Below are 25596 nucleotides of genomic sequence, written 5' to 3'. Positions count from 1 at the left end.
CTACAAAGAGCAGGCATAGGCAGGAAGGACTGAATGGTCCCCTTCTGCACTGTAAGATTCTAAATGCAATAATAATTACAAATGTTAAGTTGTGCAAACTTCAAGTTGACAATTTGCAACTTTGTTGTCCTGGACAGCTTTTTTAAAATTTCAAGAACGAATTCACCTTGCATTTTGTTTACATACCTGATCGAATCTCATAGGTCATCAACTACATAAGACATGATGTGCCATTTTACATTCACCATCACTGGGCTCTTGAGATTACCCACTCTATTGAAGCTTCATGAAAGTAACGGTAAATCACAGAACCTAAGAGAGAGGGAAGAAAATCCAAAAGTCAAGCAAACACAGATAATCAAGGACATTTGGAAGTACATTAAAGAAACTTCGGATTGGATGTAAATAATATGAGCCACACTTGGGAGATGCTTGAAAACTAATACTTAAATGAATCTTGCTTTATTTGTCCCATGTAATTGAAACTTATTTGAAATGCTACAGCAAGATAGATCACCGTAAATAGTGCAATTGTCCCTGGCAATGTTTCTTTCCATTATTAAGTTGAATGACCCGTTTTGATATTACACAAGAAGATTTTAACTGAAGCAAAAGGCCAGGGAGGAAATCTGTGAAAATGAAGCTTAAAAAGCCAATTTAAATTTAAATCCCCAATTTACAGAACTTATTCTGACTAAAATAATTTTAGCTAAAATAGTCTAGGTAAAAAGTGGGGGGAAAAAATGAAAGCTAAAAGAGTAAAAGTCCTCACAGACGAGGAGGATATGAGGTGTTGAGATAAACTGGAAGGTTAAGTCACAAACAGCTGCTCTCACCCACCTCTCAGCAGCTGGTTACAGCAAACATTGGCAAAGGACAGGAACAGCCTGGCTGCTTTCACCATTCAGGCAGTGCATTCGAAATCATAAAAAATCACTGTGCAAAAAATATCTCTCCTCCTCCTCCCCCACCCCACCCTTTTCCCAATTATCTTAAATCTGTATTCTTTGGTTACTGACCCTGCTGCCAGTGGAAACAGTTTCTCCCATCTCGTCCATCAAAACCCTTCATAATTTTGAACAGCTCTATTAAATCTCGCTGTAAGCTTCTCTGCTCTAAAAAGAACAATCTCAGCTTCTCCAGCCATTTTAATTCACCACCTTGTTCTCATGCCCACATTTCTGTCCTCAGCCTGCTGCAATGTTCCAGTGACCATCAACGTAAGATTGAGGAACAGCACCTCATCTTCTAGTCAGGCACTCTACGGCCTCTGGACTCAATATTGAGTTCAGTAATTTCAGACTACGAGCCCCATTTTTTTTTTATTATAATATTTTTATATATAGTTTCCCCTTTTAATTATTTATTTTTTAAACCATGTGCTAATCTTAAACTTATTTTTCATGTTTTTGCTTTCAGAGCTGTTCATTATTCTGCCATTAGCACTCTCTCTGGACTCATGCTTTGTCTTTCACTACAACTATTTAGCATTCCATTTGCATTCTGTCCCTTGAGATCTCTGTCATTTAATCTCTCCCCCCTCCGTCCCATCCCATTGTTCTTCTTCCCCCCCACCCCCTCCTTGACCTCACCCCACCCCACCCCTTTCATTTGTTCAAAGACTGTTACATTTCTAATTTTGCCAGTTCTGATAAAGGGTCACAGACCTGAAACATGAACTCTGTTTCTCTCTACAGAGATGCTGCCAGACCTGCTAAGTAATTCCAACACTTCCTGTTCCCACCTCCAGCTTCTCCAGTCTCTCCATGCAACTGGACTCTCATCCTGGTACCAGTCCAGTAAATTTCTTCACCTTCTCCAAGGCCTTGCCATTCTTCCTAAAGTGTGGTGCCTAGAATTGGACACAGTCCTCCAGCTGAGGCCTAACCAACGATTTATAAAGGTTTAGCATAACTTAGTGAACAACTAAGTGCTACAGAAATTGTTTCCCCATGTTCAGGAGGCATTCAAATCCATACTTCAGCTGTGCTGCTGCACATTTTTTTTTTTGCTTTAAGAAGTCTCAGCTTTCCCAAGAACAATTTTCCTGAATAAATTCTCTTCTGGTGTAGTTTTAAATATGACCACAACGATGAACTTTACAGATCAAACTATAATCATTCACTGCTGGAGGGAACAAAAGGAGGCAAAGGTAGCTAGTGTGGAAATACTTAAAGAAGAATTGGCGAGATACTTGAGGAAATGGGTAATTGAGGGATATTAATTTTTCACCACCAGACAGATGAACTGCAGTAATTTTGGATCCCATGCTACCATTGGATCCCAGAGTCAGTTGGACCCAGTAAAGGGTCTTTAAGCAGTTCAAAGTATCTTGCTACAAACTTGCAATTTATACAAGGTAAGCAAAACTCTCAACGCTCCAATATACCATGCAATAACCATATCAGTGAGAACAGGCTTTCTCCAACTCCTTCTTGTATTTAAATATTTCTCCAACGGTTTCCTTCTCTGCAGCTCAACCTTCTAAACTCAATGGCATACAAACGAAGTTCACACAGCCGGGCCTCAAAATTTAACTCTAAGCCCTGATATTATTCTGGTGAATCTGTGCGTACCCTCTCCAGGAACAAAGTATTTTTCCGATGGTTCGATGCCCAAACTGACAGCGTATTCCAGATTAAATCTACACAACTGAAGCACTACTTCCTCGCTTCTGTATTCCAACCCTCAAGATAAAAAGCAATATTCCATGGCCCTTTTGATTTTTTTTTTGCCAGCGTACAAGCTTTTAATCATTTCACAGAATCATAAAATTGTTGTTACAGTACAGGAGGCCATTCGGCCCAGTGTGTCCGCTTTAGCTCACTGAAAAAGCAATTCACTCAGCTCCACTCCCCCGTCTTCTCCCTGTAACCCCTGCACATTCTTCCTGTTCAGATAACAGTCTAATTCCCTTTTGAAGGCTTCAATTGAACCCGCCTCCACTACACACTCAGGCATTGCATTCCAGGCCTTAACCACTCGGTGTGTGAAAAAGTTTTCCTCGCATCACTTTTGCTTCTCTTACAAATTACTTTGAATCTGTGCCCTCTTGTTCTCGATCCTTTTGTAAGTGGGAACGCCATCTACTCTGTCCAGACCCCTCATGATTTTGAATACCTCCATCAAATCTCCTTTCAGCCTCTCTTCTCCAATCTATCTTCATAACTCAAGTTCCTCATCCCTGGAATCATTCTGGTGAATCTTTTCCTGTACTCTCTCCAATGCCCTCACGTCTTTCCTAAAGTGTGGCGCCCAGAACTGGGTGCAATACTCCAGCAGAGGCCAAACTAGTGTCTTATACAAGTTCAACATAACCTCCTTGCTCTTGTACTCTATGCCCCTATTAATAAAGTCCAGGATACTGTATGCTTTATTAACTGCACAGTCAACCTGTCCTGCCACCTTCAATGATTTATTCACATATACACCAGGTCCATCTGCTCCTGCACCCCCTTTAGAATTGTACCCTTTATTTTATATGGTCTCTCCATGTTCTTCCTACCAAAATGAATCACTTCACATTTCTCTACATTGAACTCCATCTGCCACCTGTCTGCCCACTCCACCAACTTGTCTAGGTCCCTTTGAAGTTCTACACCATCCTCCCCACAGCTCACAATGCCTACAACTTCCGCATTATCCACAAACCCCAAAACTGCACCCCGTACACCAAGGTCAAGGTCATTAATATACACCAGGAAAAGCAAAAAGGTCCCAACACTGATCCCTGGGAAACCCCAAAACAAACCTTCACCCAGCCTGAAAAACATCCATCAACCACCCACCCTGCTTCCTGTCACTCAGCCAACTTTGTATCCATGTTATTACCGTCTCTTTTATTCCATGAGCTCACAGGTCTGTTGTATGGCACTGTATCAAACGCCTTTTGAAAGTCCATGTACACCACATCAACAACATTGTCCTCATCATCTCTGTCACCTCCTCAAAAAACTCCAGCAAGTTAAACAGGACTTTCCGTTAAGAAATTCATAATGGCTTTCCTTAATTAACCCGCATTTGTCCATGTGACTATTAATTTTGTCCCGAATTATTCTTTCTGGAAGTTTTCCCAGCACCTAAGTTAAACTGACTGGCCTGTAGTTGCTGGGCTTATCTTTACACCCTTTTTTGAACAAAGGTGTAAAGTTTGCAATTCTCTAGTCCTATGGCACCACCGCCCCACCCCCCGCCCCGCCCCCACCACCACCCGAGTCTAAGGAAGACTGAAAAATTATGGCCGGTGCCTCTGTGATTTCCACCTTCACTTCCCTCAGTATCCTTGGATACATCACATCCGGTCCTGGTGCTTTATTCACTTTAAGAACAGACAGCCTATCTAACATGTCCTCTTTATCAATTTTAAACCCTTCGAGTGCCTGAATTACCACCTCTGTCATCATCGCCTGGGTTGCATCTTCTTCCTTGTTAAAGACAGATACAAAGTATTCATTTAATACTTCAGCTATGCCCTCTGCCTCCATGTGTAAATCCCCTTTATGGTCCCTAATCAGCCCCACTCCTCCTTTTGCCACCCTTTTACTGTTTATATCTCTATAGAAAATTTTGGGATTCCCTTTAATGTTAGCTGCTTATCAGAGCAAATTAGAGGGACTAGGTCCTCTACCTTGTGTACCTGAGCAGCTAAATTCCTTTGTTCCTCCATAGCTCCTAGTCTCTCACCATTAAGACAACATTGAGATTTGTCTCTCATCCAAAATAGATAACCTCACACTTACTCACATTGAACTTCATCTGCCTTAGTTTTGCCCACTCACTGAATCTATGTTCCTTTGTAACTTTCTGCTTGCATCAATATAACTTACAATGCCTCCTAAGTTAGTGCCACCTGCAAACTTGCCCTCAACTTTCTACATACTCATCCATCACTAATCTAGCTTTCTCACCATATATAAAAGGTTCAGCTCTTGTGGTTTCTTACTTGAGGCTACAAATAAATGCAGCACTAGAAACAGTGTCTGTGTGCAATTTAGAAAGTACGCACAGAAACACAGGAATGTATTCTCACGGTTCAATTTGAACAAGTAAGCGAGCCATTATTTTGGGACCACCATCAATTACTGTAGCTCACTAACTCCCATTTTGTTTCGGTCACAGTACGTCACGTTGTGCAAAGAGAATGATGCAATAATTTGTCATTCCATATTAATAAGCAAATGTGGTTTGCAATAGTTTCTTGAGTTTGTTTTCACTGTTCCAAAAATGTCAACAGGCATGGAACCATTGGAAGTGTCAAAAATGGCAAGTTTAATCTGAATTATTTCTTGAGACTAAGGGAAGGGGGAGAAACAAATATTTAAAAAAGGACACCACTTTTCACTTTGGTTAAATCAAATATTTCACTGAACCTGGAAGATATTACAGATGTGAACGATCATTAAAAATGCTGTCAGTCGGACAGGCAGTTTACTGGTGTGTCCTTCCTTGCTTTACCAAAGGCAGCAGTGATGAAGCCAGAACAGAACTCGTGTCGAACCATGTCTTATACAGGCAGCAATGTCACTCTCCCTTATATTCTGTTTGCATTACTTTTCTCCTCCCAAAATGTCTCCCCCTTATGAAATGCTCTAAAGCCTTGCTGTGGTAGTGCCCCGGGAGCTTGAATAATCTATTAACAAGCAGTGAGAACTATTGGTAAAAATGCCAGATTTGCAGACACTCTTATAAAGACTTCATGAGCCGATCTCGATTAAAATTCCAATGTTGGCTCCACTTGAATCTCAATACTCTTGAAAATTAAACTCTTGAAATCTTGATGGATTCAGAAATCATAATCTAGGTCAATGATAGTTACAGAATCTCAGACTATATAGATATGACATTCCACTGCTACACAAAAAAGAGCAGGAGCTGTGAAAAGCTGAATATTGGAAATGCCTAGAGAACATTCCCCCAACACATGAGATTTATACCAGTTAAAGGTTAACATAAACCATTGTTTTTTTTTACTCTGGAGGCCCTTATAGTGTTGATTATCAAAGATACAATGCTGTATGTTTTTATACCGGACGGTGAAGGCATAAAAGTCTCACTTAAAAACTTTTTAGATATCACGAAAATCAAATGTACTCATTAACAAGCTAGACAAGGCAATAAGGCACAATAAAAAGGAAAAACGATACCTACTTTATAACCCCTTCGAGGGCATTTCAACACAGGATTAAGGAGATAAATTGGAAAAGAGAATTGTTAACCATTATTCTACAGTATAGTCAGCTCCACATCACACTCAAACATACCAAGTTGATTGGAGCGGTTGTCAAGTTTAACACAATTGTGAACCTTTCTACAGCACATTAGCCATTCCACAAACTACTCCATTTAAATTACAGATCACTATTTAACTTGGTTTCCAAGGTTCCTGAATCTGCCTGTTTATATCTGTTGGGGCAGATTCAACAACAGAACTGCAAGCGTGGAAACCTTCCAGCGACAGTTGGTCTGAACTCATGCTAACAATCAGTAATCTATCCAGAATTCCCCAACGTTGGGGTAGTCTTTACACAGACTACCGTTCTGATGAAAGGTCACAGACCTGAAACGTTAACTGATTCTCTTCTACCAATGCTGCCTGACTTGCTGAATATTTCCAGAACATTGTTTTTATTTCAGATTTCCAGCATCTGCAGTACTTTTATACCAGCTTCCAAGTGTTAGGTTATCAGTTATGCAATTTAAAGACTGTACGGGAACACATGGATGGATTAGGAATGTTTCTGGAGGAATTCTCTTTATTCCAACTCTTTATATTGTTACATAGACTAAATGATATTTAGTGCCGAAAATCCATTACTAGCATCCAACGATGAAGTCAGACATGAAGGATACTGCTGCTGCTACTAAATTGGGATTAAAACAAAGGCTTGCATCACACAGTACAGCAAAAGAAATAGAGCAAAGGAGATTTGTCGGACGATGCTTTTCGTCTGCTCTGGAGGCCACTGAATCCAAGTAAATGGGGGGGGCGGCGCGGCAGGGAAATAGCCACATAAAAATAAGGGCAGTCATGGCATGCAATTCTGAATAATTCATATCACAAGATTAAACATAATTTGCACAGAGCAGTCAGCATTTGTGCACAGTTGACCTCCTTGAGTTTCTGCTCATTCAGCGAGCAAAAAATATAATAGGATTACTTCAAGGCAGCAGATATGATGTGACAGAACTGCTCCAGCCTCCAGACTTCATTAACAAACATACTGAGCTTCACTGTAACTGGCATCATGCACTGCCTCGTTTCTTTCAGTCTTCGAAGCCACGGTCATGTTTCATTTCTCTAAACAACGGTGCCTGTTCAGTGCTGTGGCCAGCAAAGTAAAAGGGTTTGACCTTGCATCTCGGATTGAGACATAGGTAAAACTTTCCGTATTTTTGGAACGTCGCACTTCCCTCTTACATGTTTGGCTCAAATTGACTTGTTCACCGAGTGCGGAAACCAAATAAGAGAATTTACAATTCCTATTTGAAGACTGCGGATGTGCAAATGTATGAAGTATTAAAATAAAGACATACCCGACTTGGGACATGTTAAAAAAAACATCTGCCTTATTTCAAAGCTTTTCTGTGTGGGAGGAGAGGTGGGGAATACTAATACACTCCCCAGGCAAATACTAATATATTCCCAGGGATCCCCTGCTCTCATTTCAGACAATGAGAACAGCCCAAAGGAAAACAGTGCTATCATTGCAAAACAAAAGTTTTACTAATGCAATTGAAAGAAGATAGGTCGGTCAACAAACAGAAAAATACTGAAATTTGATAACCTCAACAGTGCCCCGAGATCACCCCAAGGGTACGGCAACTCATTATGAAAAACTGAATATAAATGAGCGTATTGGCAGACAGCTCCATCACTTTACTGGTCAGAGAAAGGGGAAGGAAGCTCTTCGTTTTTTGCTGGGAAAAAAAGGGAATGAATTTAACCAATGCCAATTGTCTTTTTAAAAATCTGAACTCTGCTTAAGCATCACATTTATACATTTAACTACAAGATCACGAGATATAGTCTGACAGAACTACATGGGACTTCACTGGAACATACCTGGAACGCTGCAGAAAAGGAAAAATGATCCGGCTCACAGCTTCAAGGAGTGGTGAAGGTTAATCTCACTCTTAAATAGACTATTCATCAGGATTTATAGGGAGGGAAATAAAAAGTCAACACACTCTGATACACCCTTAATCTCTGGCCTATGTTGTCTTAGTAACCATCTTTTCATCCCCCTTGGGCAATGGCAGGCCTACAATTTCGATCGGCCAAACATTGATATTGCGAGTAAATCAAAATTATTCGTGACCTCTGCTCCATTTCTTCCTATCCTCCAGCCAAGAGGCTGAGCAGGCAGCCTGATCCCAGGAATCTGCCACTCTACAGGAACCTCTATATTGACAGAGGCTGTGCTATCAGATATTCACCTCTGTCAATGTAATGGAATACTCTCCACTTGCCTGGATGAGTGCAGCTCCAACACTCGAAGCTTGACATCATCCAAGACAAAGCAGCCCACTAGACTGCCACCCTATCAACCACTTTAAACATTCACTCCCTCCATCACAGGCACACCATGGCTGCAGTGTTACCACCTACAAGATGCACTGCAGCAACTCGCCAAGGCTTTTTAGACTGCATCTTCCAAACTCATGATTTCTACCACCTGGAAGAACAAGAGCAGCAGGTGCATGGAACTGCCTGCAAGTTCCCCTCCGTCACATACTATCCTGACTTGAAAACATAAATCGCCATTCCTTCACTGTCGCTAGGTCAAAATCCTGCAACTCCTTACCTAACAGTACTGTGGGTGTACCTACATCAGATGGACTGATGCGGTTCAAGGCAGCAGAGCAAGCATGCGAAGGGGGTGGGGGAAGAAAGGGAGAGATGTGAACTGAGCCAAGCTGATACATAACTGGTCTGCTGTTTTCCAATGTCTCAGAATATGACCCATAAACAAACAGTTTCTGTATCAGAGTAGAAAGAAGAACTGAATGCTTAAAATCTGAGCAAGAATCAGAATATGCTGGGAAATACATAGATCTGTCAGTTATTCAGAAACATCTTTCTTCAAAACTGCTAACTGCAGTTCTCTTTTACATTTGACTTGCTGTGAACTTCCAGCGTTCATTGTTGTTATTTTGGATTTTAGCAGTGACCGTCTTCTAGAACAGATTTGAAAGAGGAAGCCTGGACCCAAGCCTGCAGAAGTATAAATAGAGTGGAGGCAGAACCTTGCAAATCTCAAGAAATGTATTTTTTTTTTTTGCAAGAATTGTATTACACCTTTTCAGAATATTGGGCGCTTTAACATTAAAAGCTGTCAAAAGTAAATATTCACACGTTTAATATATAAAATCCCCAGTAAAAAGTTACTTGTTAAAATTCTGCTACTTCATTTTCAGCGACTCACAGAATAACGATGGAATAGTATATCTGGTTACTGCACATGTTTGAAATGCATTAATATTCATAGAAGAAAGAAACTGGTTTTCCAACATTATGTAGACAGCTACAAAATATACCGGAGGCAGAATGAAGATGAAAAGGTTTATCTGCCCCATTCTAATCAGGAAATTCGCCTCCCCCAACCCCGGGTCAAATAGAATAACTCTGCTCGCTGCCAAATAGACCAACATCACAACAGTGACTACACTTCAAAAGTACTTAATTGGCTGTAGCGCGCTTTGGGAACATATGGAAGATACTATAGAATTGCAGGCTTTCTTTCCTTCTCTATATAAAAGAGATGATTTTCATCAAAAAAAAAATGATGCAGCGGAGTGTGCACTGGCCTTTATGCCCAGAGATTAAATCCAGTTCAGATAGATGGGATCAACTGCACTTACACTAATGCTTTGGGAAGTCCCACTCAGAGGCCTGATAACTCCGAAAGACTATTCTCCCTCTTTACTGCAGCCGAGTGGTCAAGGCTGGAGGCCTGGCTTTCTGTGGTTCCAGCTGTTGCTCTTGGAAAAGCAGTGTCCTGGACATCATGTGCATGGAGTTCACCTTCTTGATATGATGGATCGCTGACATTCTTTAGACAAGAGTGTCCAAAAGGTTTTCTCTGTTTCTTGCAAAAGAATCCTGTGAAATGTGCATTCTCAAATCTAGTTCCTAGTGGGCATGGGCTCCAAAAGAAAATGCCCCTCTAATTGGGCACTAAGCTGGGAATCTCTCAGGGGGGCCCCTGGATCTGGAAATTGGAAAAAGTCACAATGGAGTGTGCTATTGAGAGTCAGGCACATCGTTTTAGAGTCAGGCACATCGTTTTAGAGGCAGCATCATTTTAAATCTAACCCAACTGTCTGTGCTTAAGAGTTCCATTACCCAATAACCTTGCAGAGAATAATTTACAAAAACTGAAAAAAACTCCACCTTTAAATGTATTCCTCAGCAATTTTTGCCTGATTCCACTCAAAAATGAATTTATCGCTGAGATTTCAGTCTGTGCCTCCTTTAGTGGTGGTATGGTCTAGAGATTTCAAACAACAAATGACAGATAAATTATACGTTAGACTTACTAGCCAACCATCAGATTCCTCCCTTCCACCAACTGGACTTCTCTACCTCCCTGCAGTCTGTGCTCATTTCCCCAACATGCCCAGTCTCCTTGCCTTGGTTATATTCAGACAGCCGACAGCACAAGTTCCTGGGCTCAAAACCTTTCTCGCCAGTTACAGAGCCACATCAGCAACCTGAAGATGTTCCATGCCCTACGGGGATGATGCAGCAGTTGGCATTACTTACACAGAAAAAGCATGGTTCTGCTCATTTTCACCTCCTGGGTGAACAATTGCCCTCATGGAGTTAATGCAGAATCAAGATCAAGGGCTTGTCCTAGAAGGACATTCTGACTGCAAAGAAGATGTTGTGAAAAATCAGGAAAAATTTTACTTGGAGTTCCGTGAGCACTCAAAACATGCTTCAAATCAACCAAAGGAAAAGCAGATGGATAGGTAACTGTCTGAGAAGGCTGCCTTGCAGCATTTATTTATTTAGAGATACAGCACTGAAACAGGCCCTTCGGCCCACCGAGTCTGTGCTGACCAACAGTCACCCATTTATACTAACCCTACAGTAATCCCATATTCCCTACCACCTACCTACACTAGGGGCAATTTACAACGGCCAATTCACCTATCACCTGCAAGTCTTTGGCTGTGGGAGGAAACCGGAGCACCTGGCGAAAACCCACACGGTCACAGGGAGAACTTACAAACTCCACACAGGCAGTACCCAGAATCGAACCCGGGTCTCTGGAGCTGTGAGGCTGCGGTGCTAACCACTGTGCCGCCCTATGTCTGAGACTACACAGTTGCTTCAATTTGTTTTACTTGGATCCATAAAGGATGGAGGTTTAGTAGATCTTATCATTAACCTAATATATTAGACCTATTAAACAGACTGTTTTAACAAACAACTCTTGAAACAACTTTCCAAGCTTCTCATGCTGGCACACAGCTGCAGACGTCCTTGAACTGAATCTTGGAAGATCGTGCAGAAATCATTTCTGATTTCTTTTTTAATTAAACAACCCAGGCCATCGGAGAAAAAAAGTGATAAAGTAACAGGTTGAAAACTTTTAAGTCAACTTATGAAAGACATTTTATTTAACCAGATTAAGTGAATACAACATCCACCACACTACTTTTCATCTGAATTCAGTATTTTGATTAAAAACTGCAAAGTTCCCTGTACTTTTTTTTTTAAGATCCAGCTTAATGTACACATTTAAAGACTAAACTACACCAACAATACTTCACTCAAATGCAATGCAATTCAATACACTCTCTGTAGACACATCCCAAGTTTGGGAGGGCAAAATCCATGGTTATACTGCCAGGTGTTTATTGTAGTTCAGATCTGGCAGTACAGCAGTGGCAAGAGTGACCTGAACTTGTGATTAAAGGCAGCACATCCCAAAATACTGAAGGCCATTTTTCTTATTTACCCTGAAAAACAAATAAGCCTAATAGCAACACTGAGGGCACACCAATATCGGGATTCTAAGCCTAAACTTTTCAGTTAGTGTCCAATGTTAATTGGACAACAATAGTGGTTTTGTCACCAAATCAATGTAAAAAGTTCTCATTTATCCTCAATTAGCAACAATCCTCTCTTCACTATCAAGTGCTGATGTGTCCCTCCTGACCTAATGGTATTAAATCAGTGAACTTTCAGTCTATGTTGCACCCAGTAGTAGCTGTAGTACAACAATGGACCTCAGCACCCTTGGGCTGGAATTTCAAGTTCCTGATCTTAACGCAGCAACATACTTTGACACATGCCTGAACATATGTTGACGTCAGTGGGGTACAGCAGTAGGACCAGGTGCTTGCCATAATGCCTTTCATACTTGAATAGCCTGCAACCACTGATTGTTCAGGCTCACAATAGCTATCACCAGCTATACAAGTGTACCCCAACATGAACCATCATTTTACAGACAGCAGAGGGGGAAAAGACAGACAGCTGGGGTGGTGGGGGTGGGGGGGGGGGGGGGGGAAGGTGGCCAATTTGGCCAATTAAGTTCAGTTCATCAATCCAACAAAAAGGAGATTTGCATTTATATCGTGGCTTTCACAACCTCGGGATGCCCCAGGACACTTTACAGCCAATCAAGCACTTCTGAAGTGTGGTCACTATTACAATGTAGGAAACTGTAGCCAATTTGCACACAGCAAGATCCCACAAACAGCAATACGATAATCTGATAGTCAGATAATCTGACTTTTTAAAGTGATGTTGATAGAAGGATAAATATCGGTAAGGTCACTCGGAGAATTCACCTGCTCTTCTTCGAAATAGTGCATGGGATCTTTTATTTTCACTTGAGGGAGCAGATGGGGCCTCAGTTTAACATCTCAATCTGAAAGACAGTACCTCCAACACTACACTGGAGTTTCAGCCTGGATTTTTGTGCTCAAATTTCAGGGGTGGGATTTGAACCAACAACCTTCTGATTCAAAGGCAGGAATGCTACCCACTGAGCCATGGCTGACATAGCAACAAAAGAAGAAAAATGCAGTGCAAACATCACAGAATTGTTGTTACAGCAAAGGAAGCTGCCATTTGGCCCATCATATCTGCCCCAGCTCTCTGAATGAGCAATTTATCTAGTGTCATTTCCCCGCCTTCTCCCCGTAACCCTGCACATTTTTCCTTTTCAGATAGTAGTCTAATTCCCTTCTGAATACCTCGATTGAACCTGCCTCTACCACACTCTCAGGCAATGCATTCCAGACCTTAACCACTCGCTGTATCAAAAAGTTTTTCCTCATGTTGCTTTTGCTTCTTTTGCCAATTATGTTAAATCGGTGCCCTCTCGTTCTCAATCCTTTCATGAGTGGGAACAGTTTCTCCCCATCTACTCTGTCTAGAACCCTCATTTCGAATACCTCTACTAAATTACCTCTCAGCCTTCTCTTCTCCAAGGAAAACAGTCCTAACTTCTCCAATCTATCTTCATAACTGAAATTCCTCATCACTGGAACCATTCTCGTGAATCTTCTCTGCATTCTATAACCCTTTCACATCTTTCCTAAACTGTGGCACCCAGAACTGAATGTAACACTCCAGATGAGACCAAAATAATGTCCTATACGTCCAACATAACCTCCTTGCTCTTGTACTTTACGTCTCTATTAATAGAGCCTAGGATACTGTATGCTTCATTAACCATGCTCTCAATCAGCCCTGCCACCTTAAAATGCCAGGATAATGTAAAAGCATAGTAGTTAGCAATACCTGAAATGAGCACTCCCAAACTCTTCAATATAGGCACTCAAAAAATCAGTGCACTGATAATGAAAATGTCAGTTAATTGCTACTTTAAAACCTAATATCTCTAGAAAATGCCAGTGCCTGAATTATGCAAGCACACACTTTATATTATTTAAACCAACCACGGAATATCTAAAAGGTTAATACATCTAACAAATCTTTACATTAGACATGCACAATGCACATATGGATCTGTACAGAATATCTAAATTGATAGTACAACTTTTTTTTTTAAATCAAATATGAAGGATTTTGGTGTAGATATGCATTTCAAATCAAATTTATAATGTATTTACCTTGTCATTTAATGTAAATGTATTTTTGTTGCAACTGTATCACAGGTCACTTGTCCAACTTGTATCCAATTACCAAATGACCATTTCTCTCTTCCCCACCCCCATTTCCCAGCTAAGAATGCTGAACGGACCACTAGATGGTGCACAACTGCACAAAGTCCTTCCATCGACATAAGGCAGGGGACGTGGAGCATAATGCCATACAGTGCAGCTAAGGTCAGGAACCCAATCACGTGGGAATCACTGCACAAATCCATAGCACAACAGCCACAGCACAAGACATTTAAAAAAAACTAGTGCATTGCATGACTTCAAGACATCCCAAAGCCCTTTATAGCCAATTTTCTACTTTTTGAAGTGCAGTCACTGTTGTATGTTGTACTTTACTACAAGTACAAATTAGACTTTCTAAAAAAAAAGAGGCATCACAAAAATCAAGGCTTGACAAACCCTGGCTATGCATGACCAGGATTCATTTCGATCAGGATTTCTAAATAATTGGAGCGAACAAGAGCTGCAGAATAAAACTGCATGCTTGAATCAGGATTACGCCCAGATTATGTAATCCAGCCAGCACTATAGTAATTGCTACTCAATAGGAATAAGGGTTTGTAGTCTAAGCAACACAGCAGGCAACTTACTTATTCCAACTGTTTTGATGAAGGGTCACTGACCTGAAGCGTTGACTCCGCTTCTCTCTCCACAGATGCTGCCAGACCTGCTGAGTATTTCCAGCATTTCTTGTTTTTATTTCAGATTTCCAGCATCTGCAGTATTTTCCTTCAACTTATTCTAATACCTAGTCAGTTAAAACCCATGCTACTACACAGATAGACAATGATGCATCATTCAGCTGGTTGAACTTAATCTAAACTGGAACAAATTCCCTTCTGGTCACTAGTCATAAAGGTCCTCAATGAGATAAGTTTGAGGTAGTCTCAATCCAACTCAGTGCACAAGCCAACAGCTCAAAACAGTCCATAATTTGCTGGCAAGGGCAAGGTCACAGGTTCAATCTGGGGACCTATAGACTGCATTAATTATAGGGGTACTGATTTTGAGGTTGGATATTAAAAAAAAGATATGTTTTTTGCTGGAAGGTTTGGGCATCCTATGGTGCTGTGCGGAAACAGTATGGATAACTCATCCCACCCCTCAACTTACCCTTTCATATCTCCCCACAACTAAAATTGGGAACTTAGTACTGCAGGGGCAATCAAATCTTCATCACACAATGACACAGCCCCATGTAATAGTGCTCCAGCAGCTTGCATCATTTTTGAGGGGAATAGACAAATAAGAATTTTCTATAAAAATTTCCAATTGGAATGATCAGTTAATTCAAACAGAAATACATGGCTGCATTTGTTGTAATTGTAAAAGGAAGAAATAGGTTCTGAATTCATACTGTGAAAAAACTCTCTTACTCATTTTGCGATTCATTTAGACAATAATTAAGTTGAAACATTGTGCAGTTCTGATGAACTAGAGGAAGGCCAGAGGCTAACATAAAAGGTGCAGTCACAAAGGTCGATGCGCTCTGTTTAATCAAAGCATTAATTCATCCACTAACAGGTCAAATGCACTTCCCACTCCCACAGCATACCAATTCTTTCTTTAAAGCATAGACTGCAATGATATATAATCACACAGCACAGCTTCATGAAGAATTTTGTCTTTCCATTGTATATACCAGATGGGAAAAAAAGCATAAAAACACACAGCTTCCTTTCAATTCCCTCCAAAATAAATTTCAAGCTATTTAAAAAATCCTTTCATGTTTTAAGCTTTGTTCCAGCTCCAATTCCCAAAGTATTGACTAGATTACTTTTCGTATGGGAGAGGGATATTGAATATTTTATTAAAATCTTTGTTCAGTTAGTACAATGCAACTGTATCGTCTGTAAAGAATGCAGATTTGGAATGGGTGAATCTCCTTAAGGGAACAAAGGAAATTAACAAATTAAAAACTTAAAATTGGGAGCCTGCCAATGGATTCTCTCATAAAGCCGATGAGTAGCTGAACCACATCCCAGGCAGATAGTACATTAAATCCATAATATTTGTTGCGCTAATTGAACTCAAATCAGGGTGTGGTAGGAGCATTACGACTGGGCCAAGAACCTAGAGTACAAATCGCAGAAAGCAGAAAAACTAGCTAAGGTTCCCAATCCTGATTGCTATCCAATTACCTCCATTACTACTGCATGTAGACAGGTAGCAGCTGAGGACTCTATCCTGAAGCCTCAACAGTTCAACAGCAGCACAACATCCATATTCCAGCATGAGAACTAGCTACTTGGGAGCAACTCGTGGATCAAATGGGACCCACGGAACAATAAACAATGAGGAATTAATGGCTGCAGATGAAGCCATTATGAGAGATGGAAGAAAATGAAAACTGGTAAATGAAACAAAAAAATCAATCAGGATTGAAACAATATTGGTAAGCATTTTCACCAGTTTAAAAAGAATTGTTTGTTTAGGCATCATGCCTAAAAGTATGGGCTGATCCATCTGCTGTCTTAGACCATTATCTGAGCAAGGATATTCAGAACAAACTGACTGGAAACCACGCCCCTCAAGCCATAGTCAAGCAAGTCCAAAGTGCAAAATATTTTGCTGCGGTTACGGACTGCACTCTAATATCTCTGACTTTGCGTCCAGTAACCTAGTGCAAACATGCACCTTCCAGATTGTATGCGTGTGGATTTGACACCAGATTAAGTAGGTAGTAATTAATACTAGTTGCCCAGTAAAATGTAGGGGCCATAAAAAAAAACCTTTGCACAGGGCTCCCACAAGATAAATATCCCCCATGCAGAGAGCCAACAGTCGGCCACTGACTTGTCTCCAAATGGTTTTGTGTCAAATCACATTCAAATCTACTTCATACAGACACATGGGTAGAATAATTAGCCCAACAGATTAAAGTAAAGCTGTACTGGATTCTTGAAACAGGTGCCTTGTAAATGTACTTACCTTCAAGCTTTCCTTGGATCAGCTGTTGCTAGGTGCGACCATCCAAAAGAAGCTATTTATAAATCAATGCATTCTCAGTTCCTCCTCTTTCTTGGGCTTCCCACAGTGAGCACTGTCCTTTTTGGGTGGTCTACCCTCGAGCCTCTAAGGTCTAGTATTGAATTCCCAGGGATAAACATTCAGCATGTCCTCCATTCAGCAGCTCAGTAAAACTTGGGAACTCTGTCCATGGGGCATAATGGATCCAAACACCCGAACTACTTTTCCCAAATCATTCGTACCTTGGATTTATGCAGTAGGAAGAAAGCAGTGTAGTTTTTCCTTTATTAGAGATTCCACTGGACAATTACTACTGTATCTAAACATAGGACACATGACCTTCAAGAATTATGCATTTTTGTTGTACCCCAACACTTCCCAACTGTCAAAAATAGTTTCCACAGGTTAAAATAAATATTTTACAATGTGTTTCTTTAATTCAGTCATTTTAAATAGTCTTTTTTCTTTCCCCACACTCCCATACTGTCCTGCAAGAAAGCAAACAAGATTTACTCGTGAACACACTGATAGTAATCACCCCAAAAGGGATGTTGGAGGTGTGCAGGGAAAATGATATGGACACTACCCAGCTGTTCCACCGGCCCTCCCAAATTCCAAGCTGCCGAAATCTGAACAGAAAGTTTATCTTCATTCTGGGCTCAGAAGCGAATGATTACACAATTACAGAGAGCAAAGTTCTTTCACCACCACAACAGAATACTGAAAGAGGTGACCTAGCAACAAAATCCACATAAATTATGCGCACATCAGCTAAAAGAACCACTGAGGGAGCAGCTCTGACCTACTCTAGAAATTCAGTTGGTGAAGGATGATAGTGGAGCCAAGCTTTACACAGTCTTACATTTATTTACAAATTGAAACATTACAAGCATACACCTTCCAACTCAACCACACCTCAGTTTCAGTTAGTGTCCGATTATATCTTCTACATACATACGAATTAGGAAGAGTACGCCATTCGGCCCTCCGAGCCTGCTCCGCCATTCAATAAGGTCATGGCTGAACTGATTACTCCACATTTCCACCTACCCCCAATAACCTTCCACCGCCTTGCTCATCAAGAATCTATATACCTCTGCCTTAAAAATATTCAAAGACTGCTTCCACCACCTTTTGAGGAACAGAATTCCAAAGACTCACAATCCCGAGAGAAAAAATTTCTCCTCATCTGTCTTAAATGGGCGACCCCTTATTTTTAAAACAGTGACCCCTAGTTCTAGATTCTCCCGCAAGGGGAAACATCCTTTCCACATCCACCCTGTCAAGATCCCTCAGGATCTTGTATGTTTCAATTGAGTCACCTCTTACTCTTCTAAATTCCAGCAGATACAAGCCTAGCTTGTCCAATCTTTCCTCATAAGTCAGCCCGCCCATTCCAGGTATTAGTCTAGTCACGTGAAACCCCAATTAATGACCTCCACCTGCATATAATTAAACACAATTGATATACAATTAACAGCCCAACCTATGAAACATGCAAAAACACCAGTCAAATTCCAACTGCAAAAGGAAAACAGGAACCATTTCTACCCTTTATTTCAAAGTACACTGAATCAAATTTCAATTCCTGACTGCAACTGAACTTTAACAAACTAAGATTTTCAATTTCCAACTGCACAGCAGGTCAAAACGCAGCATTTTGTGACCAGTGTAAAAACCTGCATCATTTCACAACACAGCAGCACCATCAACAAAAACAGTCTGACGTACTACTTTAATCTTTAATGTTCAATGCTTTGTGTAGCTGACAATTCATTTCTATTAATGCCCTGTATCTGGTCAAACTTCCTCTTGTGTAAGAATTACTTTAACATTTTACTGTCACAGGCATATGTAACGGCAAACTAAATGTGTTGCTTTTCTGCTTTGATATTGATTTTACATACCTCTAATTGAATCCTATAATTCTCATTAATGTGTGTCCACCTTTGAAACATGTCCACTGCCAACCCAGGTGGTACTACAGGGACCAACTTGGGATGTCTATTGGTTTCAGGTAAGTATTACCATTTTTAAAAAAAATTACATTTACTTTTTTTTTACTACACTTCAAAAAGTACTCTATTGACTGCAGAGTACTTTCGGAAGTTGAGGTTGAAAGGCATTATACAAATACAAGTCTGTCTTTCTTTTCTTTTAATGTTCCTGCATATTCTTACTTCTCAATCTAACTCCTGCAGGTCACCTTCTTTGACATTAGCCATGAGGCTAAAGGCCTGCTCGGGTCTGCAAATGAGACCCAACCCAAGCCTGACAGAACCCCATCCAACCCCGAGCCTGACCCGGCCCGAATCTTTCCATTTTTTCCCACTCCCGACCCAACCAGTTAACTTACCTTCCATTTTTCACTTTGTTCCTTACCTGCACAAGCTTAAAGTAACTGTAACAAAACCACCTTTAAAAAGTCCAAAAAGTAAATTCACATTAGAGTCACTTACCTGAGGTGGTGATAGAGCGTGTCCGATCCAGCCCAACCCAACCCGAGCCCGAATGCCGGACCCGGAAGAGCAACCCAACATGACCCATGTCGTCGGGTCCCATCGGGTTCGGTTCGGATCGGGTCAGGTCAGGTAGCAGGCCTTTACATGAGGCCACCTAAAGTTATCTTTTCAGACTGGACATTTTCTTGGAGGTTTCATCACATGACCTCCCATCTCCAACTGTCTCACTCAAACAACCTTTTTTTTTTAAAGTCTCCTTTTCAATACATTTATAACTGAAACAAAATGTTTAAAGAAGTGGCCCTATGATTTTTCTCCTGGGTTGCTCACAGCAGTGACTACGATTGATCTCAATTCCTGGAAACTCCAGGTAACATTCCCTGGAAACTGCATGACTGCACAGCAACCCGAAAGTTTCCATGCAGGGCGCACACAAGTTGGGCCGTTAAGTTACTGCGCCTGCGCAGCCTCGTAAAAGAATTTGAAGGGGCTGCACGCTTAAATCTCTTGTGCACTCCAAATAAAAATTAGAGGGGCAAGTTGACTCTAGGACAGGGGTGTCCAACCTGTTCACGTGAGGGGCCACATTATAATTTTTGTCCTACATAGGGGGCCAGTGAGAACATTTCAAAAAGTTAAAGGTATTAGAAATTTATTTTACTATCAAAACAACAAAAAATGTGCATTTTTGAGAACCATGTTCAATGAGAAAACTAATTTATTTTAAAAAACTTTCTCGTCACTATGTTGAACACTCATTTAGTGAGATACCAGGCATCGTTTTTCCTTGCAGAAGCAGGCAATGTCTGCCCGTATACTTGATGCAGCAATGCAGAGTACTCAGGATAGACATCCATCTTTCAGGAGTGATCTTGAATGCGCTCTGTCCCGGTCTGTCTTTTATACACCCACCTCCGTGTTGCCAGACTCAGATACTTACTTCCGCAATTGTCCCAGACCTCAGGACTGCTTAAGAATCAATAAGTCATTCCAAATCCATGGAAGTCACTTGGAACTCCAGGAGCTCTATCTTGTATGCTACTAAATCCCACAATCCTTCTCTCTTTCTACTACCCCCCGCCTCCCCAGTGCCAAATACACCTCTACCCAATACTTGCCAGGTACCTACGTCCAATCAGGTATATCGTGTGTATCAAATTGAGTTAGAATGCTGCTTATAATTAAATCCTACCTTGAGCAGAATCCTGCATCTCAATTTCCCCAATGACTGCTTACATCCCATTTGGCATTGCATATCAGCGAGCAACCTACATTATTACATTGCCCCCATACTAATGGATTGCCAGTAGCAATCATTTTAATACTGCATCTTTTTGTCAGGGATATTGCAATTCATCCTTGTGGGTTGTAATCTTACTTGGTCTAATGTGGGAGGGAGATGATTCCTTAATTCAAAGTCTAGAGTTATGATAAACTCATAAATGTTTTGAATACCAAAGGGACATTTCAATACCAATAATATACATGCATTCAAACAACTTAAGAGCACCATACATGCAGTTATAATATTTTGACATTCCACTACAGGAATTACAGCACTCTAATTAATACAAGATCTGCTAATTACCGATGAAAACCATCTCAAGCAGCATTTGTAACAAGAAAAGAACATGGGAAAATGTGTGACCTACTCAACCCACTCAATATTCAGGTTTGTGAGCCACTCATCTGCAGGTCACTCAATGCTTCACGCATTAACCAATTGTTTGCAATCATTCATCCTCCGTACTGTATCGCCCACACTGCAGCATCAGTGATTCATGTTACCACTGCGTCACCAAGCTTATTAAATGTATTGCAATAATAGATTGTAGGAAATTTCACACAAGGTAATACACTTTAATACTTAATTGTATATTATGCCTTTAATGAATAAAATTGTACCCACCACAACCACTACAAGGCCTGTAACCAGTAGCACGACACCTGGTTGGTAGCGCATTCTCCTATGATTCAGAGGTTGTGGGTTCAAGACCCATTCCAGGACTTGAGCACAAAAATCTAGGCTGGCACTCCACTGCAGTACGGAGAGTGCTGCACTGTCAGAGGTGCCGTCTGTCAGATCAGACATCACCCTCTCAGGTGGACATAAAAGATCCCATGGCATTATTCAAAAGAAAAGCAAAGACGGTCTCCTAGCTAATATTTATCCCTCAACTAACATCAGAAAAAACAGATTATCTGGTCATCATCACGTTGCTGTTTGAGAGATCTTGCTGTGCACAATTGGCTGCAATGTTTCCTACATTAACAACAGTGACTACACTTCACAAAGTACTTCATTGGCTGTAAAGCCCTTTGGGACATCCAGTGGTCGTTAACAGCATCAGCATAATCCAATTTTGAATCATACCACAATTTTTTTTTTAAAAAGCAAACAGAGTTCAGGTGCAGTAGTTACAATAATTTCACACACCCACTAATACACTTTACCAAGACCCTGGTGAAAATACTGGTGATACATACAGTGACAATTATATTTCCTCATTCCCTATAATCATCCCGAACCACTGGCAAAAATCCACAGGAGGGATTGGGGCATCACTGACCCTTTCATTAAAAAAAAAACTCGTCCCTACTCAACATTGCAGCTAAATCCAATTCTGATGCAGACTCACAACTAACGAACTACCATTACTTTTTATGCATTAAAACACTAACTGTAGTCTTTGATTAAACTGAAGTGAATGTCCTGCACTAATACACCACTGGGACACATGCCAGACTTTTCTCCTTGAACATCATTTAATAAATGCACAGTTCCCAAAGGTTTGCCATTAGTAAGGGATTTGTCATACTGTTAAACCACATTTCATTCCTCAGTAATCATACATTAAGTGTATGTAGTCGACTCTGGACTTCAAAAACCAGGTACGTTTTCTGGTTGCCAATCATGTAAAGCCTATTATGAAAAATGCTGCACAATTCCATACTCCTGTAACAGAATTAACTGTCATAGAAATGTTATTTTTCTGTTAGAAGTGTACTAAATGCCTTCCCATAGCAGTGTGGTTGAGATTGGGAACTCAATGTTTTATACCAAAATAAACCTTGTTAAATTATGCTCAGAGAAAAAAAAGTGTCCAGCTTTGTCCTCATGAACTGTGCATGTGATACTTACTACTGATCTTTAGTTTGTTCCATTTCCTTGGACCATTAATAAAATATTTTCAGTTTTATGACTTTTCAGAAGTAAAGTTCAAGATGTCTTGCAGGCACAGGTTCAATCTCCCAGATAGAGTTTCTAATCTCAGCCACACAGCTACAAGGAGGGATCAACCAACAGCTGCCCCAAAGCTGTGAAACATAACATACATATACAGTAATAGGACATTTTCCAGTAAGTGCACTCAGCAAAATTGTGCAAGTACTGTAGCCCGTTTCATGGCCACATCAATCTCCAGAATTGCGGAATAGTTTCCTGACTGCAGAGACACATCCAGACTGCTCTTTGGTTCAAATGAAACAAATGAATTACAGAACACAAATCAGTTTGAATTGTTTGCACAGCAGCTATAGTTTATTCAGTATTTCAGCTCAACAGTGATCTTGTTAAGACTTGGGTTAGATTCTGACCCCTTCCCCAGTTTTCCACATAATGTACTGGTGATCTCTCATGTAGCTCATCATGGGGGCCATTAATTTTTAAATTGAGATCACTAGATGAAGGAGCCAAGACCTCTACTCTACCACCTTAGTTCAAAAAGAGTGGGAGAGAACACAGAGGATGAGTCATGAATTGGTGGTCAGATAGCTCCAAACAGGTCAGAGGAATTGAAAGCTGAGGGAAGTAAGGAGTACAGAGTTTTGGGATCCTGGGAAAGAGCAGGTTTGAGTAAAAGATGTTATGATGAGTGTTCATTTCAACACACAGTGAAAATGCAAGAACTCTCTAGAGAAAGGAAACTCCAAGGGCGAGACATTCAAACCCAACCACTTGTGGACCCTTCAGTGGCATTATTAGCATTGATCAGAGAGCAGGTCACACATCTGTCTTCAGAGTGACTACTGCAACAATAATGTATGGGAATGCAGGACAGGGCTTTTTTGGGAGGGGGGGGGTTGGGTGTTGGGAAAAAAAAAATCAGGCAGTTTGAGGATGCCAGTATTCAGCTGCAGAAGGACAGAATGACAAATATCCAATACACGAGTTATGGAATCTGCTCTGCGAATTTAGTTTGCCAACTGAAAGCAAGGCGGGCGTTCTGGAGCAGAAATCAATTACAACTACAGCAGCTCAAAGTATGATAATAGGCTTGTGAAGGGGCTTAATGTGAACATTTCATTTCCACTAAAACAAAACTCCATTTCAGGATATGTATCATATTCTTTGGTTATGGGTGGTCTTGTCACTTCAAACAGCCCCATGCAAGTCACCTGCAACAGCTTTCTTTCAATAATCACTTGCTGTCTTATGTAGATAAGCTATTAGACAACTATATGTGGCTATGCCTTTGGTGTGCTGTTATCATGCAGGTTCAAACTTATGAGTGTCCACAGAGAGTCTGGAAAGTCTCAGCAGCAAAAACTGAGGAAACATTAAAAAAGGTCCATTAGGAAATGAGGTTAAAATCTCCCATACAGACAGTGCTCTAACCCTTTCTCTGTATAGCTGCAGAATTAATACTAATGGTTATACACCATACTTCTGCCAAGTAGTAAAATCACTAAAGCTAAGAAAAATGTTCAATATAAACTGAAAAAAAATGAATGCACCAATTATACAGTTCTTCAAATGAAGTTCTTCAACTTTTCCCCACAGTCAGTTAAGGACGCTGTGTCGCACAACAGATCTGTTCAAAAACAGAGACCTCACAAAACAGGTTGGACACAGTTATGCAAAACTATGGAAAATGGCTAAATCAGGCAGTTTGAGGATGTCAGTATTCAGCTCTAGAGGGACAAAGTGGTAAGTATTCAATACATAGCTCGTGGAACCTGGACATCCCATTTAGTTTGCCAACTAAAAGTACCATTTCAGTTTTAGATAACCATCAGAAATTAATCATCAATAGTCTGGGTAAACAGATTGATTGGAGAAAAAAAAATTGCATTTACACAGTACCTCAGGAAGTCTGAAAAAACACTTCACAAACTAGGAATTATGTTTAAGTGCAATCACTATTGTTATAAAGACAAACAAGGCAGCTTATTTTCACACATTGACCAGTTAATCCATTTTTGATAGTGTAGGAAGAATAGGGTTGTTCAGCTTATTGGGAGAACACCTTGTTCTTCTCTCAATAGTGCCATAGGGTCTTTAATATGACCCGAAACCATCAGGATCTCAGCTTACCCTTATGAGTTCTGATGAAGGGTCATTGACCCGTAAATGTTTACTCCGTTTCTCTCTCCACAGATGCTGCAAAACCTGCTGAGTCTTTCCAGCATTTTCAGTTTCTTTCTCAGCTTATACTCTGATCTGCAATAACTGCACTTCCAACAAAGCAGCACTCCTTGAGTACTACACTGAGATGTCAACCTCAGTTGGCCATTGCAATACAAGTCACAGATAGTCTCCAAATGACACTATATTCAACCTATCAATTAGAATGCATCAAGCTGGTTTCAATGTTTTACATGAGACATTTTCTGACTTTACACCTTCAAGATGACACCCCATGACATGACATAAAAACAGAGTCAGAAAATTATATCCCGCATACACAGGAATTCGGATGTGCAATCCTGCAAGCTATAACCAGGAAATTATCCCCGGCATTCCATCTATTCAGGTTCTCCTCAGATAAACCTTCATAAAATACTCAACAACAGATTTCACAATTCATATGACCAAGTATCCAAGCTTTGCTTCCACCATTGTCCATCATATCTCTCTTCCTACCTCTTCTCACACCCACCTCTTAAAAAGTAACTAAAAACATGTCTATTTTAAATAAACAATTTGAATATGCTAAATTGAAACTGCTTGACTGAACAGACCTTCAGCAGCATGACGCACATATAGTGCGAAAACTGGGTATTACCAGCAATT

The 25596-nt window shown here is 40.6% G+C and overlaps 1 protein-coding gene across 11 annotated transcripts in view; it reads right to left on the bottom strand.

The window, feature by feature from the left end:
• The window catches only part of sipa1l3 (signal-induced proliferation-associated 1 like 3), a 224687-nt gene that overhangs the window by 159237 nt on the left and 39854 nt on the right, over window positions 1–25596 (bottom strand). For 9 of the 11 annotated variants that reach the window (XR_010969801.1, XM_068018906.1, XM_068018907.1 and 6 more), the window contains one exon: window positions 187–312. The gene's annotated coding sequence lies outside the window, so the exon portion shown is untranslated. Of the gene's footprint in view, window positions 1–186; window positions 313–6147; window positions 6188–17079; window positions 17103–25596 lie in introns of those variants that run through there. The other 2 variants (XM_068018905.1, XM_068018904.1) reach the window with 2 other exon arrangements.

This window comes from Heterodontus francisci, chromosome 40 (assembly GCF_036365525.1).
Source record: "Heterodontus francisci isolate sHetFra1 chromosome 40, sHetFra1.hap1, whole genome shotgun sequence".
Classification (NCBI taxonomy): domain Eukaryota; kingdom Metazoa; phylum Chordata; class Chondrichthyes; order Heterodontiformes; family Heterodontidae; genus Heterodontus; species Heterodontus francisci.
This window is presented reverse-complemented; position numbering and strand designations above follow the sequence as displayed.